At 38.0% G+C, this 19,281-nt stretch overlaps 1 protein-coding gene across 7 annotated transcripts in view; it reads right to left on the reverse strand.

The window, feature by feature from the left end:
- Positions 1–10,798, reverse strand: part of MIPOL1 (mirror-image polydactyly 1) — a 321,422-nt gene extending 310,624 nt beyond the window's left edge. For 6 of the 7 annotated variants that reach the window (XM_055309236.1, XM_055309237.1, XM_055309238.1 and 3 more), the window contains exon 1: positions 10,554–10,798. The gene's annotated coding sequence lies outside the window, so the exon portion shown is untranslated. Of the gene's footprint in view, positions 1–10,545 lie in introns of all 7 variants that reach the window. The other variant, XM_055309233.1, reaches the window with a different exon arrangement.
- Between the last annotated feature and the right edge of the window lie 8,483 nt (positions 10,799–19,281).

The following is a 19,281-nucleotide window of genomic DNA, read 5'->3' on the forward strand; positions in this document are numbered from 1 at the left end:
ATAAATTAAAAAAATAAAAAATAAAGATAAATAAAAATAAAATAAAATAAATAAAATAAAATAAAAATACACAAATAATGAAATAGACTCAGTAAGGGAGGAAAAACTTTACCTCCAACCTCTTAAGAGTTCCTGGCTGGGCCTGAATAGTACTGTCAGAGACTAAAAGGAGAAAGCAGACAAATTCATTTAACATAAGTTTTATGTGACACAGGAAACGTCACAAGGAAATGAATATCTAAAAAAAGAGTTAGGCCTGAGCATTTTTATACTAGGTATGACGAAGAGCAGAAGGTCATGGAAAAATGTGATAGGACAAAAAGGTATACACCAAGGACAGTAAAACGAGGGAAACTCAGCAAGGCCTTTTCATTTGGATTCCTCTTGGTATTCACTCATCTTTGAAGATAAGGACACCTCTCACATGAGGGTCTTATGACCTGCTTCAGAGGAAGAGGAGGATGCACCTGCTGTTTCTCAAAATCCTTCATCTTAAAATATTCAATATGCCAAAGCGCCATATTTTGGGGTAGCTTGTTCTGAACCCTGTCAACATAAAATGAAAATATCTTACAAATTACTCATCCTGTGTATTTTTTTTAGGATAATAGAACACAGTGGAAAAAAACATATGCAAATACTAATCAAAAGAAGGTAGGGGGGGCACCTGGGTGGCTCAGTTCATTAAGCTGGGATCCAGCCCCATGGGGGCTTCCTTACTTAGCAGGGAATATGCTTCTCAGTTTCCCTCTGCCCCTACCCTCCCCCTGCTCAAGCACTCACTCACTCGCTCACTCTCTCCCTCCTCCCCCAAAATAAATAAATAAATAAATAAATCTTTAAAAAAAAGTAGGAGTGACTACATTAATTTCAAACAAAGTAAAAGAAGAAATATTACTAAGTACATATAAGGGCTTATTTACTAACAAGATCTAAACAATTGAAATACATAAGCACTTCACAAGAGTGTTAACACACCCAAAGTAAAAACTAATGAAAGAAGCAACACACAAATCCATAATTATAGTTGAAAACTTCACTACACCTCTCTCAATAATCAGAAGAATAAGAATCAGAAAATCAGCAAAGGACCTAATTGACATTTATAGAAAACTCCACCCAACATGGCAGGAAACACAATCTTTTCAAGTACACAGCATACTTATCAAAAAAGATCCTATCCTGGCCCATGAAACAAACAAAAAACAAAAAACCCTCAACACATAGGAATTGAAACCACACAAATCATGTTATTTTACAAGAGAAATCTGAAATCAGTAACAGAAATGTATCTCAAAAATTCCCAAATACTTCTAAACAATCCATGGTTCAAAAAAGGAGGAGTTAAGGGAAATTTAAAAATATTCTAAACTATACAATAGAAACACATGTTAAAATTTGTAGGATGTAGCTAGATTAGTGCTTAGAGGAAATTTATAGTCCTAAACACATATATGAAACAGGGAGGAAGAGAAAAAATATTTTTAAAAAGGAGGAAGACCTCTTATTAATTCTTAAGCTTCTGCCTTTAAAAAAATACAAAGTTAAGAAAAAATTAAACCCAAAGTAAGCAGAATGAAGGAAACTGTAAAGAGCAAAAATCGATGATAATGAAAACGTAAAGTCAACACAAAAAAATCAATGAAACCGGGGCACCTGGGTGGCATAGTCACTTAAACACCCAACGCTTGGTTTTAGCTCAGGGTCATGATTTCAGGGTCAAGAGATCAAGTTCTGCATTGGGCTCCATGTTGAGTGTAGAGTCAGCTTGAGATTCTCTCTTCCTCCCCCCCCCCCCCCCGGCTCACACTCTCTCTCAAATAAATAAATAAATCTAAAAAAAGAAGAAGAAGAAGAAAAATCAATGAAACCAAAAGCTGGTTCTGTGGGGGATAAAAAATCAAAGAAATTGGCAAGCCTCTTGTCAGACTAGTCAAAACCAAAATAAAGAAGACACAAATTACCAGTATCAGGAAGAAGAGAAGGACAGGAAAATAATCCCAAAGGCATGAAAAAGTTAAGAAGGGAATAAATATGACAAGCAATTTCATACCTGTAATTTTGACAAACTCCTTGAAAGACACCATCTACCAAAGCTAATGCAATTAAGAATACTCAATAAAAGTCCTAATTCTATTTAAAAAATTGAATCCATAGTTTTAAAAAAAACCTCTCAACAGAGAAAACTCCAGGCTCATAAATTATGGATCTCTGAAATCCCCTTTCTTTCCTGAAAAACTCCTTCTTGAGGAAGCTTCTCCTTAAATCTGCACCATATGTTATCTAAGCCAGCTATATAGCTGGTCCTCCTAGAACATCATTTCACTGTGCTCCCTGGTTAGACTGTTTCCTACATTCTAGGGCTTTCTTTAACTTCTTTACCAGAGCATAACTTCTGAGATGTCCAGGTTTAAAAATAGGTTTTTTAAAAAGATCTATTTACTTAAGAGAGAGCACACGAGCAGGAAGGGCAGAGGGAAAGAAAGAGAGAATCCCAAGGCGACTCCATGCTGAATGCTGAGCCCCATGTGGGACTCGATCTCATGACCCTGAGATCACCATGTGAGCCAAAACCAAGAGTTGGATGCTTAACTAACTGCACCACTCAGGCGCCCCTGCAAATATCTATTTTTTTATTCCCACACTTGATTGTTAAATAGCCACAATCCTGGTCAAGACTGATGTTGATATGTTCTTTTTTTTTTTTTTCTATTTTTGTTTTCTCTGGAAACCTTCAAGATTTCTTTTTTTTTCATTCTTGGTGCTGTGGAATTTCACAAACATGTGCCTACATGTTTGTTTTGGTTGGGGTGATAGAACTGGGGGTAATGTTTCACTGTCACCTTTTTTTTTTTTGCCTATGTTGCTTGATGAAAGAGTTTATAATAAGCATATATTGTTTTTATAAAAGCTATATCATTAAAAAATAACAAGAATGTCCCACAATGTCAACTAAAGCTTTAAATGTGCAAACTCTGATTCCATAATTCTATGTTCTAGCAAAGGGTGCAAAATTTTACATACAAGAATATCTATGACAGTGCTGTTTATAACGTTAGATTAGAAACAGCACAAATGTCTACCAGTTAGGGTCTGATTAAACCAACTATGGTACATAGATACTATCAACACTATACATGTATATAATATACCCTGACATAGAAGGATGTATAAAATATTACTAAATGAAAAGGGTGTTATAAAATAATATAGCATTACCATTGTTATATTAAAATTAAAAAGCAAACAAGCCAAACCATGTGTTTGGGTATATATACACATGTAAGGAAATGCATAAAGGTCTGAAAAGATGTATTCCATGATGCAATAGTTTCTCCAAAAGAATGATAAAGCATATATAATTTCCATAACTGAAAACAGAAAATGGAATACAAAATACATATTTAATTATCTAATTACCAAATGCTCCAATTTTAAGACAAAGATGTCCCACTGAATTTTAAAAATCCAATTCTAAGCACACATCAACCAAAAGAAGGCTGATATAGCTATATCATAATTCAAAAGAGTCATGGATGGGAGATGATTCAGGAAACATGACAACTAAATACAACATAGGACATGGATTGGGTCCTAGAACAACAACAAAATTAAGGGAAAAAATAGTGTTATTTGGATAAAGTATATAATTTGTGGATAATATTAAACAGTATTAATTTCTTGGTTTTGATTACTGTACTATGATAATGCATTATGTTAACATTAGTAGTATGGTGAAAAGTTTACAGGAACTCTCTATTTCTGCAACTTTTCAGTAAGTCTAAAACTATTTCAAAATAAAGTTTTTTAAAAAATCAGACTAGACTTTAAAACCAAAGGCACTACTGAAGTGCCTAGGTGGCTTAGTTGGTTAAGCATCTGCCTTCAGCTGAGTCTATAATCCAGAAGTCCCAGGATAGGGTCTTGTGTCTGGCTCCCTGCTCAGCAGGGAGTCTGCTTCTTCTCCCTCTGTTCCTCCCCCCACTCATGCACAAGCTCTCTCTCTCAAATAAATAACTAAAATCTTTTTAAAAAGGCATTACTAGAGATAAAAAGGAACATTTCTTAGTGGGGAAAAAAAGGTTCAATTCATAAGAATATAGACTAATTATAAAGTTTACGTTTCTAACAAAATGACCTTAAAATAAGTAAATCAAAAATTGATAGAACTACTAGGGAGAAATAAATTTATGATTACACAGAGATTTAACACACAGTAAATTCTCAGTATTCATCAATTTATCAATCACATGCACATGCATGCGTGTATGCATGCACACACACACACACAAATCAGTAAGTAAAGAGATTTTTAACAAGAGCATTAACAAACGTCACCTAATAGACATATAAAGCATTGCATCAGACCACAGAATTCACATCTGTCTCTCTCTTTCACATAAATGCACAATCACCTATTCACACAGCATTTAGAAAAGAACAAAACCATATACAAAGCAAGGACTTATATATTTTAATGACTATTCAAAATATTTTGATGGTAGTTACATGGGCGTTAACTTTTTAATTATTCATTGAACTGTCCACATGTATTTTATATCCTTTTCTTTATACTTATTACCTTTCCCAATAAAGTTTTTTAAAATTTCACTCATCTATATCATTTATTTACTCTTTTTTTTTTTTTTTCAGTTTTTCAACACTGAAAATTCCACAGCAGCAAAATTCTCAAGATTCCGAAACTTATAAATCCAGGAACACTACAGGCAATTATCAAAATAGTATTTATATACAATCAAATAACCATAATGCAAAACTACAAACAAAAGTAGATGACCTGAGAATATACATCCTAAATCAGTAAACGATCTAAATTAAAAACATCTTCAATACAGATAATAACTGAATCAAAGGTGCTTGTGTCAACTGCCAAAAAAATTATGGTAAATTCATCTCATCAATTATCCATTCTAATAAAACCCTCAACAAAAGTAGTAATTCTTAACTTTCAAAGTAATGATCTTTATTGTTGCCAGTTCTGAGATCAAACAAATACACAGCAATTAAGTTAAAACAAATACAGAATAAATGATTAATATTTTACTTTTTAAGAAGTAAAAAAATTACATATTCCCAAAAATGTTTAAAATTACAGCAACAAATTGAAGCTATGTTCACAAAAACTTCAGGATAAACTATTTCTTTTATTAAAAATTTTCTTTCTAGGGGCATCTGTGTGGCTCAGTGGTTGAGTATTTCTGCCTTTGGCTCAGGTCATGGTCCCAGGGTCCTGGTATCAAGTTCCACATCAGGCTCCCTGTGAGAGCCTGCTTCTGCCTCTGCCTCTGTGTCTCTGCCTCTCTCTGTCTTTCATGAATAAATAAATAAAGTCTTAAAAAATTTTTTCTTTTTAATAAAAATTTATTAAAAATTAAAAATTACTAAAAGTAGTTTATTATTTGTTGCTGCTAAACAAATTACCCCAGAACATAGCAGGTTAAAATAACACACATTTGTTATCTCAGTTCCTGAGCTAGATCCTCCAGTTCAGGGTCTCCCACAAGATGGTAATCAAGACTTCAAGGCAGGGCTACAGCCCTTTTAAGGTTTAACTGAGCAAGATCTTCTAAATTTACTCGGTGGTTGTTGGCAGGATTTAGTTCTCAGGGTGTTAAGAAACTTTCTCTGTGGGCTACTGGTCAAAGGCTACCCTCAATTCCGTGACAGGTGGGTCCTTCACCTATAGGTGAGTTCATGATATAGCAGGTGGTTTCATCCAAGTGAGCAAGCAAGAAAGGGCCAGCAAAAAGGAAATTACATCTACTGTAACATGATCTCTTAACTTTCATCATATCCTATTAGGAGTGAGCCTCTAGGTAGTCTACCCTCAATGGAAGAGGATTACACAAGAGGATGGATACCAGGGTTATCTTAGAAGGCTGGCTCTCACAAATAGCATAACAGAAAGGGAACTGGAATAAGGTGGCGCTAAATCGCTGAGCCACCAGGGCTGCCCCAGATCCAGAATTTCTATGTGAGAGATACTTAAGGACAACAGTGGCTGGTAGTAGAAGCTAGGCCTAAGTGGTTTATTGTAAATCTGTGTTTGCATAACAATCAAGTAAGAATGACCCAAACTCAATTACCTATAATCAAAGAAGAGATCAAGTTGATGGAGATTACCCCTAAATCTCTCATTAGTATTAGCATATATCTAAATACATTCCTAAATTCACTTCTATAAACCATCTGTGAAAAAAGAAATTGTTAGCTAAAAATGTTAACCTAGGCTGAAATAGTAGTCAAAGAAAGTTTTTGACACTTTCAAAAGGTTTTTTTTTTTTTTGATATTTTTGGTACTCAGTGAAAGGCAGGAAACCCCAAGTAAAAGAAGATGAACTGGACAGCCCAATGGAGCACCTAGAACAGAAAGGACCTCCACCATCGGCAGGGAGGCCACAGCTTTCATGACCCAAATCATTGATGTACTCAGATAGATATAAATTTTAATCAAGCCATCCCACATTGGAACACCTCAAATGACAGTATCTCAAAATATTACAAAAGGATTTTATGCTTTTTATACTTTTATTTTACTCAAAGTGTCCAGAACTATTTAGATATTCATCCCTTCCTAGCCTTTTACACAATATCAGAAAAGGGGTGTATCTCCTTTTTCTCACCTCTTACCTCTCTTTTGTTCTTCAGTTTTAAAGGGATAGGTAAAAGGAGTAATCAGAACAGTATAAAGAAGCCTGAAACAGCTCTCTAACTAGCCTTGAGGTAAAACTGGTAAGAACAAAGTAAGTATGCTTAGAGATTCCAAATTTAACTCCAAAACGCTATAGCATGTGCTGCATTAATACTATTATTTAACCTCAAAACACTAGAGCACACACTTAATATTTAACCCTATTAGGTATTTAGATTTTTTTTCAATGTAGCCCCTCTCAATTAATAATTTCACTACCGCCTTTCACGAAGATGGCGCCGAAGGCGAAGAAGGAAGCCCCTGCCCCTCCCAAAGTCGAAGCCAAAGCAAAGGCTCTGAAAGCTAAGAAAGCGGTGCTGAAAGGTATACAGTCACCAAAAAAAAAAAAAAAAAAAAAGGAAGATCCGCAAGTCACCTACATTCTGATGACCCAAGACCGTAGGTCTCCGAAGGCAGCCCAAATATCCTCGAAAGAGCACCCCCAGGAGAAACAAGCTTGATCCCTATGCCATCATCAAGTTCCCCCTGACTACTGAGTCAGCCATGAAGAAAATAGAAGACAACACCCTTGTGTTCATTGTGGATGTCAGGGCCAATAAGCACCAGATCAAACAGGCTGTGAAGAAGCTCTAGGACATCGATGTGGCCAAGGTCAACACCTTGATCAAGCCTGATGGAGAGAAGAAAGCATATGTTTGACTGGCTCCTGACTATGATGCTTTGGATGTTGCCAACAAAATTGGGATCATCTAAACTGAGTCCAGCCAGCTATAAACCTAAACATAAATTTTTCACCATAAAACAAAAACAACAACAATAATAATAAAATAATTTCACTACCACCATTGGGCTAAAGATTGAACTATCATTTTTTAAAAAGATTTATTTGAGATAAAGAGCAAGGCAAGCAAGCGCATCTGCAGGGGAGGGGCAGAGGGAGGGAGAGAATCTTGAATGGACTCTGCTGAGTGGCAGCCTGACCTGGGGTTTTGATCTCACCACCCTGAGATCATGACCTGAGCCAACATCAAGATCTGGACACTTAACTGACTGAGCCATCCCGGTGTTCCTGAACTGTCATTTTGGAACAGTCATTTCTCAACAAAGTAGGAGTTAGCAATCTATGAAATAAGAATAAAAAAGAGGGGAAGGGACAGAGGAAGAAAAGGAGGGAAGGCAAGCAAACAAGCAGGCAGGCGAAAGGGAAAGAAAAAATTAAAGAAAAGAAACAAGAAACAAGGAAAGGAAGAAAGAAGAAAATACAACAGAGGCTGTATATGATCTGCAAAGCCTAAAATACAAGCAGTCCTAGCTTTAGACACTACTGCATTAAATGAAACTCTACAAAGCAAGGACTGCCTATATTTACTATCTGGCCCCTTGTAGAAAAACTTAACAACCCCTGAAATAGAGGATATCTAAATGATCAATAAACATATGAAGAGGTGTTAAATATTATTCGGGAAAATGAGGGGGAAAACGCCAATATGATATCACTATAAATCCACCTGAATAGTTAAATTGAAAAAGACAACACTAAATGTTGCAAGAATTTGGAAGAGTCAGAATTCTCAAGCGACGCTAACAGGAGTGTTGACACAACTAATCTGAAAATTTTTTCTGGTATTGTATACCAAAAATACATACCTGCATACCCTATAACTATTTCACCAATAGGTATATGTATAGCCAACAGAAATGTACACATATATTCACCAAAACACAATTGACCCTTAAATAAACAGGAGTTAGAAGCACCAACCCCACACAGCCAAAAATCCAAGTTTAACTTATGACTCCCTAAAACTTTAACTAGTAGCCTACTGTTGACTGGAAGCCTATCAATAACACAGTCTATTTATACAAATTTTGTATATGTATTATATAACTACATTCTTACAATAAAATAAGCTGAAGAAAAGAAAATATTCAGAAAATCACAAGGAAGAAAAAATATATATTTACAGTAGTGTACTGTACTTATTGAAAAAAAATCCACACATAAGTGGACCCCTACAGTCCAAATGCATGTTGTTCAAGGGTCAACGGTACTTATAAATTCATAGAAACCCTATTCATAACAACAAGGAACTAGATGGAATATTATGCAGCATAAGAACTACTGCTACAGGGGGAATCCCTGGGTGGCTCAGCAGTTTAGCGCCTGCCTTTGGCCCAGGGAGTGATCCTGGAGTCCTGAGATCAGGTCCCCACCACCGGCTCCCTGCGTGGAGCCTGCTTCTCCCTCTGCCTGTCTCTCTCTCTCTGTCTCTCTCACGAATAAATAAATTTTAAAAAAATCTTAAAAAAAAAAGGGGGGGGGCAGCCCCGGTGGCGCAGCTGTTTAGCGCCACCTGCAGCCCAGGGGTGATCCTGGAGACCCTAGATCGAGTCCCGCGTCAGGCTTTCTGCATGGAGCCTACTTTTCCCTCTGCCTGTGTCTCTGCCTGCCTCTCTCTCTCTCTCTCTCTCTCTCTCTTTCTCTCTCTCTCTCTCTGCATCTCTATGAATAAACAAAATCTTTAAAAAAATTTTTTAAAAATCTTAAAAAAAAGTACTGTTACAGAACTTGTACAAATCTCACAAATATTGAGCAAAAGTGAGACTCAAATGACTATTTACTGTATGATTCCATTTACATAAAGACAAGAATAGGTAAATTCATAGATGACCTTAGAAACAGACATAACAGTCACCTTTGGAAATGGGTCACGCAAAGTGGGGTTTCTAAGAGTAAGTAATGGTCCTTCTTGATCTAGGTACTGGATACATGAATATGTATGGGCTTTGTGAAAATTAAAATGAGCTATACACTTATGATTTATATGGTTTTCTCTATTATACCTTAAAAATTAATATACTAAAAAGATTTTTACAAAACCTATGCCTTTAAAAGAAAATTGTGTACACCTCCTCCCTTGTATTTTTCTGACTTGCCATCATTACTTCTCACCAATGGAGTATCTTGTTATCTTATAGAGGCGTCAGCTTTGTTTTGATTAATTTTCTTGGTATACTATTGCACAGGACAGCCAAATGGGCACGTAACTGTCATTTGTGTTCAGCACCACACTAAATCCCAAGGAGAAACTTTGAAAAGCCAGTAATTTATGGTAGTATGTCAAAGTTACGGGGGGGGGGGGGGGCTTGAAATGTGGTCTTGTTTGGCTCTTTGTGTTGGTTTACTTTTGTTTACTGCCACAGTGATTTAATCTGCATAAAACGTTCAAAGGATGTTTTCCAAAAAGCCTGTCCTGTGAATCTTTTTTTTCTTTCTTTCTTTCTTTCTACCATCCTGCTTAATAAGGCAGCTACCTTGTGTTTATCTAGTTCCTTCCATCCCTGGAGCTTAAAAAAAACTTCACAAATACTATTCGGTGGCGTCACCTTCCAGAGAAATTTGGGCTCAGAGACACTGTGAACCCAGAAATTCAAATACTATCCTCGTACAGCAGGGCTCTCTGTGCCTAAAGCAGCATCGCATTCTTTGCTGAACCTTACAGGGTGCGTGCGAGCTGAAACACAATGACTGACTCTCAAGGACACACAGTCAATCCTAGACTGAGCCAGGACCTGAACTCTCCAACTAACCGCCACGTAAGGGGAAAGCAAACAAAACCCTACACCCTTCCGTAAAGGCTCAGCTACTGAACTTTTGTCCCAAGAAACGGAAGGATGCCGGCATTATGCCCAGAAAGAGGACCTGCGGCTCCCACGACGCTGACCTTCGCGTGAGCCAGACGGGGTCAACATTCACCGGGTGCAGATTGCGCGCAGCCCCTTCTGCTCCAGGGAGGCTGCGGCCGAAAATTCCAGGGCTGGACCTAAGCCCACCCGTCCTTCTCTCCGGTCGCCCAAGGCTCCCAGCCTACCTGTTTACCTGAGATGCGCCTGGCGCTGCCGGGAGAGCCGACTCTCGGCGCTCGCCCAGAGTTTCTGAGGCCCGACGCGCGGCCGCTACGTCAGCCAATCGACTTTGGCTCGGAGCCTCCCGACCCCGGGGCCCACCCGTCCGAGGAGGTGCGCGCGCCCGCAAACGACCGGGCGGGGCGCGTCGGGGGAGGGAGCCAGCCGCACGCCGCACGCCGCGCGCCGCGCGCCGCGGCCACGGGGAACCGAGGCGCACGGGCGCCGCGCTCGGGCAGACGGCGCGCACCGGGCATGCGCGCACTGCGGCGCTAGGGCCGCGGGGCGGGGCTTCTGGAGGCCCCGGCGCGCTGGCCGAGTACTCGGGGGCGCGGGGAGGAAGAGGAAGGCGGTGTCTGTAGTTTTCGGTGGCTGAACCGGCGGGGCGCTACTGTGGTCGGCTACGAGACGACAGGCGCGTCCTGCGAGAGCAAAATACTGTCCGGACAACCTTATCAGGCTAGAGGAGGGAAGCCGAGTGGTTAAAAACGCGTCTTACGGCCTCCTGGTTGGGGCTGCACTCTCCAAGACGCTGGAGGAATTGTGGTTTCCTGGTTGGTTTGCGTGTGGTTTGGGGCTAAGAAGAAACCGGGGGCGGGGGGGGGGGGGGAGGGCGTGTTGTGTAGTGATGGTTGAACGAAAAGGGCTGAAGTGGATTCCAGTTGGGTGAGCAAAAAGCTGGCCAGAGAATGTTTACAAACTAAAAGTTGGAGGTGGTTGACTTTTCTGATTGAAGAACTGTAGAGCGAGATCTGGGTGCTTAAGTTCAGCTAATGAATTCTTTAAGACGCAGTGTTGAATCTTCCAGAATTAAAGATTTAAGCCCTCAATTCGTGTTCCTCTGTGTTGAAACAAGAAAGGACTGGCATAGTTAAATAGCTGCTAGTAATTCAAATGTGGGTTTTTTTTTTTTATTCCACATATCAGTATTGCTTTTATAAATGTCACTCCTTCAGACACCAAATAATTATTGAGTACATACTCTGTGCCTGGTACTCATCTATCTGGGTGTTAAACAATAAAAATGGGTTTTGTTTGTTATGTGTTTTGTTTTTTTAAACACATCCCCAGAGAATAGGCATAATATGAAGGAAGTGTTGTGGGTCAGGTTCCTAAATTAATGGTTCAAGTTAATGAAAGGAATTTACACTTTAATAAGTGCAAAAAAGGGGAGTGAAAAAAGAAACAAATATGGATATAAATTGCTTAGGGACACCTGGGTGGCTCAGTGGTTGAGCGTCTGCCTTTGGCTCAGTTCTTGATCCTAGGGTGCTGGGATGGGGTCCTGCATTGGGCTCCCCACAGGGAGCCTTCTTCTTTCTCCCTCTGCCTATGTTTCTGCCTCTCTGTATCTCTCATGAATGAATGAATAAAATCTTTAAAATAAATAATTTGGAACAGGAGTGCCGGGCTGACTCAGTCAATTGAGCGTAGGACTCCGATTCCTGCTGGAATGATCTTGGGTCCTGAGATTGCGTTGAGCTCCACGTTCAGCAGGGGGGGTGGGGGGTGGGGGTGTTAGGGGTCTGCTTGGGATTCTCCCACTCCCTCTGCCCTTTCTCCCATTCTCTAAAATAAAATCTTTTAAAACTGAACAAAATCGGTTATAATATTCACAAACTCTTTGGCTATTATATTGTAATGAATGGACAGTGCTTTAAAGAGGTTTGTTACAGATTCAGCTTTGAAATACATGTTTTCTTTACTTCAGTCAAGGTCTGAGTCAGATATTTACAGACACAAAATACCCTGAATATATGAGACAAAGAGAGGAGTGATATAGCTTATTAGAATAGATGAGAAGGGCACTCCAATCAAAAATGAGCTGTGAAGAGGTTTAGAGCCAACTCAAATGATGTGCAAAAGAAAGGAGAGAAAGTTGCTTTTCCTACCTAAGGATTAAGAAGAAATGGAGAATGACCACAAATTGAGAAAATTCAAACCAAATAATGGATTTATTGGTTAAATTTAGAGAAAGTGTATTATTTTTCTCTAGATAAAGATACATTAGCCCTAGTTTTTTCAAACTCATCTGGGTGCTGAAAGTCCCCGAGGTCAAGAGAAAACTATGTTTTCTTTCCCTTCAGTAACTTGTTTTTTCTTCCACTTTTGGTATCTAATGAATTCAAACATTAGGTCTTTTCTCCCAGGTACTTCCTCTAACTTACTTGAAGTAATTCCTTATGCTCTTTTCCTGAATGTTTCAGAACTATATACCTAGTTTTTCTCCAAACCTCTTCCACACCACAGTTACACACACACACACACACATATAAATGTGTGTGTGTGTATATATATATATATATATATATATATATATATATATATATATATATTTCCTTATTCTTTACCTGCTAATAGTTGCCAGTCCATAGGAAATGAAAGAGACCAATTAGAGCCTTCTTTCCTGTTCTCAAGCTAATTATCAAAAATATTGTCTATACCTTCATCCCTCTTATAAGTTGAGCTTTTGCAGAAATTTGGCTAAAGACGGAAGGAAAAAGAAAATGAACCCTCCTCTTTACAGGGAGCAAAAGGATGTCTGATCATGAATGCTTTCAAACATAAGGATAGACATAAAGACCAATGGAAACAATAGCCCAGAAAGAAACCAAAATATCTATGGCCAGTTGATTTTTGACAAGGATTCCAAGACCATTCAATGTGGAAAAAAATAGTCTCTTTAACAGATGGTGCTGGGCTATCTGGATAACCATATGCAAAAGAATGAATTTAGATGCCTACTTTACTCCATCTGCAGGCATACTTCATTTTGTTGCACTTTGCTTTATTGCATTTCACAGATAGTGTGTTTTTTACAAATTGAAGATTTGTGGCAATTCTATGTCAAGCAAATATATCAGTGTTATTTTCCCAGCAGCATTTGCTCATTTTGTGTCTCTGTCACATTTTGGTAATTCTTGGAATATTTCAATCTTTTTCATTATTTGTTATTTAGATCTGCGATCAGTGATCTTTGATGTAATTATTTTGGGGGCATGATGAACCATGCCCATATATGACAACAAACTTAATAAAGGTATGCGTTCTGATTAGTCCACCAACCAGCCATTCTTCCATCTCTGTCCCTCTCCCTAGGCATCCCTGTTTCCTGAAACATAACGATATTGAAATTACACCAATTACTAACTCTACAATGTCCTCTAAGTGTTCACGTGAAAGGAGGAGTCACATGTCTCTCACCTTAAATCAAAAACTAGAGATGATTGAGCTCAGTGAGGAAGGCATGTTGAACAGACAACATAAGCTGAAAGCTGGGGTTCTAGAGCCAGACAGCCAAGTTGTAAATACAAAGAAAAAGTTCTTGAAAGAAATTAAAAGTTCTACTCCAGTGAACACATGAACAAGAAAGAAAAGCAGTCTTATTGCTGAAATAGAGGAAATTTTAGTGGTCTGGGTAGATTACATCAGACACAACATTCCCTTAAACCAAACCCTAATCCAGAACAAGGCCCTAAACTCTCTTCAGTTCTGTGAAGGCTGAGAGGGGTGAGGAAGCTTCAGTACAAAATCTTGAGGTATAATAATCTATCTCCATAACAAAAGTATAAAGTGAAGCCACAAGATATCCAGAAGATCCAACTAATTAATGAAGGTGGCTACACTAAACAACAGATTTTCACTGCAGTTGAAACAGCCTTCTATTGGAAGAAGATGCCTTCTAGGACTTTCACAGCTATAAGTCAATGCCTGGCTTCAAAAGCTTCCAAAAGCAGGCTGACTTTCTTAAGGTCTAATGAAGCTACTGACTTTAAGTTGAAGCCAATGCTCACTTACCATTCTAGTTTGTAGGGCTCTTAAGAATTATGCTAACTCTACCCTGCCTGTGCTTTATAAATATAACAACAGTCTGGATGAAAGTACATCTGGTTATAACATGATCTACTGAATATATTTTAAGCCCTCTGTTGAGACCTACTGCTCAGAAAAAAAGAATGTCTTTCAAAATATTACTGTTCATTGACGATGCACCTGGTTGCTTAAGAGCTCTGATAGAGATGTACAATGTGATTAATGTTGTTTTCATGCCTAGCACAACATTCATTCCTCAGCCCACAGATGAAGGAGTATTTTTAACTTTCAAGTCTTATTATTTAAGAAATACATTTCCTAAGGCTCTAGCAGCCATAAGTAGTGATTCTTTGATGGATCTGGGCAACGTAATTTGAAAACCTCTTGGAAAGTATTCACCATTTTAGGTGTCATTAAGACTATTTGTGATTCATGGGAAGAGGTTAAAATATCAACATTAAAAGGAGCTTGGAAGAAGTTGATTACAACCTTAACTGATGATATTGAAGGATATAAGGCCTCAGTGAATGAAGTAACTAGAGATGTGGTAGAAATATCAAGAAAACTAGAATTAGAAGTAGAGCCTGAAGATGTGACTGACTTGCTATAATCGTATGATCAAACTATAACAGATAAGTTACTTCTTATGGATACAAAAAAAGTGACTCCTTGAGTTACTAGGAATAGATCCCATCTACTCCTAGTCAATATACTGTGAGAATTGTTGCGATGAAAACAAAGGATTTAGAATGTGACACAAGGGACGCCTGGGTCGCTCAGGGGTTGAGCTTCTGCCTTCAGCTCAGATCGTGATCCCAGGATCCTGGGATCGAGTCCCACATCAGCCTCCCTGCATGGAGCCTGCTTCTCCCTCTGCCTGTGTCTCTGCCTCTCTCTTTCTCTGTCTCATAATAAATAAATATTTTTTAAAAAGAATGTGACACAAACTTAGTTAATAAAGCAGTGGTAGGTTTTGAGAGGCTTGACTCCAATCCTGAAAGAAAATTGGCTGTATGTACAATGCTATCAAAGAACTTTGCATGCTGCAGAGAAATCAGTTGTGAAAGGAAGAGTAAATGGACGTGGCAAATAACATTGTCTTAAACTTTAAAAGATCACCATAGCCACCTGCAGCAACCACCACCCTGATGGGTCAGTAGCCATTAACACTGAGGCAAGACCCTCCACCAACAAAATATTACTTGCTGAAAGCATACATGATGCTTGGCATTTTTAGCAATAAAGTATTTTTTAATGAAGGTATGTACATTGTTTTTTTAGTCATAATGCTATTGCACATTTGATAGACTACAGTATAATGTAAACCTAACTTTTATATGTACTGGGTAACAAAAAATTCATTTGACTTTATTGTGTTGGTCTGGAAATGAACCCACAATATCTCAGTGGTATGGCCATACAAAAATTAACTCAGAATTGACCAACAACCTAAATAAAGAGCTAAAACTATAAAATAGAGGATTAAATATTTTTTACCTTGAATTTGGCAGTGGTTCTTAGTTTGACACCAAAAGATAAGCAACAAAAAGATAGATAAACTGGATTTCACCAAAATTAAAAACTTTTGTGCATCAAAGGACATTATAAAGACAACTCACAGAACAGGAGAAACATGGGCAAATAATATATCTGATAAGAGTTTAATATCCAGAATATATAAAGAACTTGTACAACACAGTAACAAAGACAATCCAGTAAAAAATGAGCAATAGACTTAAAAAGGTATTTCCCCAAAGAATATATACAAATAGTACAAGCAATACAAATAGCTACAAGCATGTGAAAAAGATGGCCAACTTCATTGGTCATTGAGGAAATGCAAATTAAAGCCACAATATATGATATCACCTTCCTCACATAGACTAAGATGGCTATATTTAAAAAAAAAAAAAGGAAAACAAGTTTGGGAGGAATGTGGAGGAATAGGAAGGCGTATACATTTTTTTGGATATGTAGTACAGTACAGCCACTGTTAGGGTGCCTGGATGGCTCAGTCCATTAAGGGTCCAATTCTTGATTTCGTCTCAGGTCATGATCTCAGGGTTGTGGGATTGAGCCCCACATAGAATCTACTTAAGATTCTCCCTCTCCCTCTCCCTCTGTCTTGCCCACTTCAGTCCCCTAAACTGTCAAATAAGGAATTGATTAAAGTCTCTTTTAAGTTTGTCATTATCTATTCTAAAAAATTAAAATAGGCTTCACTTATATGAGCTCTTTTACTTAAACCAGTGATTCTCCACTAAGGACACTGTTGCTCTGCAGGGAACATTTAGCAATGTCTGGAGACATTTCTGGTTGTCACAACTGGGGATGGAGTTGCCAATGGCAGCTAATGGGTAGAGGCTTGGGATGCTGCTAAATATCCTGCATTGCACAGGACAGCATCTCACAACAAAGAGTTAATTATCTGACCCAAAATGTTAAGGTGCCATTGTTGAGATACCTTGACTTAATAAACCGAAAATTCTCAGCATTTATACATACGCAATTTGTAACACCAAAGTTAGTGCTTTTCTCACTTCAAATATATAAAATTCCTGATCCAGCTTACCAATTCATTGTTTACCAAGCCAAGGATACAACAAGCTATTTACTCTGAATGATTTTTATGTATGGGTAGAAAAGCTGAAATTAAAATTAGAACATAACTACATAGCTAGCAATTCAGAAAGAGGCCTCCTAATTACGTATTTTATAAATATATTTTATATTTAATTATATATTAGGTTCAAATAATACTTCAAATACTCAATGTGACTTTAGGCAAGTTACTTAACTTCTGTGCCAGTATAAGATGAGGACAAAAATATCTTTGTTACAGGGATATTGTGATCGAAATAATGAGTTACAAAACACTTAGCCCATTGCCTGGTATAACATAAGCAATAAATGAAGGTTGTCATTATTCCAATTTGCTAGGTAGACTGAATATGGCTGGATAGTTGCAGGTTGCTCTTTACTTTTCTGGAATCTCCTTGATTTCTCCCTCCCCAATTCTCTTTTAATTTCTTCTTTCTAATTTGCTGTGAACCAAGCTACCTTTTTAGAATTGGGTCTAAAACTAGTCCTAAGTGAAAGCCTGGGAAGCTCCTAGGAGCAAATTGTATCTTGACTGCTTAGAATCTTTAACTTCTAGATTCCCAACTCTGTCCCAAATAACAGAATTCCGTTATATAAATGACCTCTAAATGTTGAAAAAAGCTTCCTAATATTTTGTTCACACTATCCAGGAAAATCCTTTGGAATTTAGAAATGCTCTGTTAGATGATGGGAAAATCTAATGCACCAGAACCTAAAATCTGTCCTAAAAACTAACATGATGCCTTAGTATTTGTAACTTAGAAGACATTGAGAGTTTAAAGCAGTGATAATCAGACCCACAAATTTTAAAGCATGAGTCTTTAACTTGCAAATAGCATTTCTTCAATACATCTAATACTTCTGTAAACAAATACTATGGGATAATAGATCTCTTGTATAGTTCAAGAGTTATAATCTCTTTTGTCCATCAAGACTTTTTTAAAAAAAGATTTCATTTATTTATTCATGAGACACAGACAGAGGGGCAGAGACCTAGGCAGAGGGAGAAGCAGGCTCCTTACAGGGAGCCCGACTTGATCCCCGGACCCTGGAATCACACCCCGAGCTGAAGGCAGATGCCCAACCGCAGAGCCACCCAAGTGTCCCTGTCCATCAAGATTTTGTGTCCATAAGCCACTCTTTCCAACTTTCTACCCTATTCCATGGATAGACTCCATGTATACCAAGTTCTGCATTTGTGTGTCTGTGTTTTGACCCTGAAATAGAAGTCTATGGGCCTAGAGTGGCTATGTATTTTTCAGCGAACGGTATTTTAAAATGTGGGTCCAGTCACAGTATGTGTACCACAGAGTTACTCTGCAACTTCTAGTTAGACGCTAATGAAGTATATTTTAAGTTTGAGAAATTTTTTTTTTCAAAATGAGTAAATATTGTCATTTTAAAATAAACTGAGCTCATATAAGAGGGAAAATAAATTTTTATCTTGTTCAAGCCACTATTATTTTAGTCTTGAACATTAGCTTATCCAATGGCCCAATACTTTATTTCAAAAAGACACTGAACAAATTTTCAGATATTTAAGTCCAGTGAGGATTTTAAGGCTCCAGGCAGTTTAGTTTCTAGCCATTCTGCAAACTGATAGATGAGTCAATACTTTAATTATGTAATTCCCAACCAAGATCGGCTAAATAATCTATAACTTAAAAATATAAGCTTGGGGTGCCTGGGTGGTACAGTTGGTTAAACATCCGACTTTGGTTGCAGCTCAGGTCATCATCTGAGGGTCATGAGATCCAGCCCTGCATCAGTCTGTGTGCTCAGAGAGGAGTCTGCTTAAGACTCCTTCTCCCTCTCCACCCTCACCACCCTCCTCGCTGCCCCCCATCTATGGGCTCTCTTTTTCATAAATCAATCTATCTATCTATCTTTAAAAAATAAAATCAAAATATAAGCTTGATACTGTAGCAGTTTTGCTCTAGCATCGGGACATTACAGCATCATATAAAATAATAATAGAAAGAGTAATGTGATAGATTAAATCTAGGGTATCTGAAATAGTAGGCCAAATAAATTTTACCTTTTTTTTTCTCAGTGCTAAACCTCCCAGCATTCCAATACTGGCCACAGGCAAATTCGGCTGCAGATTAAGAGATATAGCTAATAATCAGAGCAGTGGGTATTTGTTGACCATGGATGGACATTAGCAGACTCCCAAGCTCTAGAATATAGTTATATCTAGACCCTATCTCTTCAACTATTCTACAGGTGTAGGACTAGATTACATGTGGTAACAGGCTTTGTTTTTTTTTTGTTTTTTTTTTTTTTTT

The sequence above is a fragment of the Nyctereutes procyonoides genome, unplaced genomic scaffold (genome assembly GCF_905146905.1).
Source record: "Nyctereutes procyonoides isolate TBG_1078 unplaced genomic scaffold, NYPRO_anot_genome, whole genome shotgun sequence".
NCBI classification, from domain to species: Eukaryota; Metazoa; Chordata; class Mammalia; order Carnivora; family Canidae; genus Nyctereutes; species Nyctereutes procyonoides.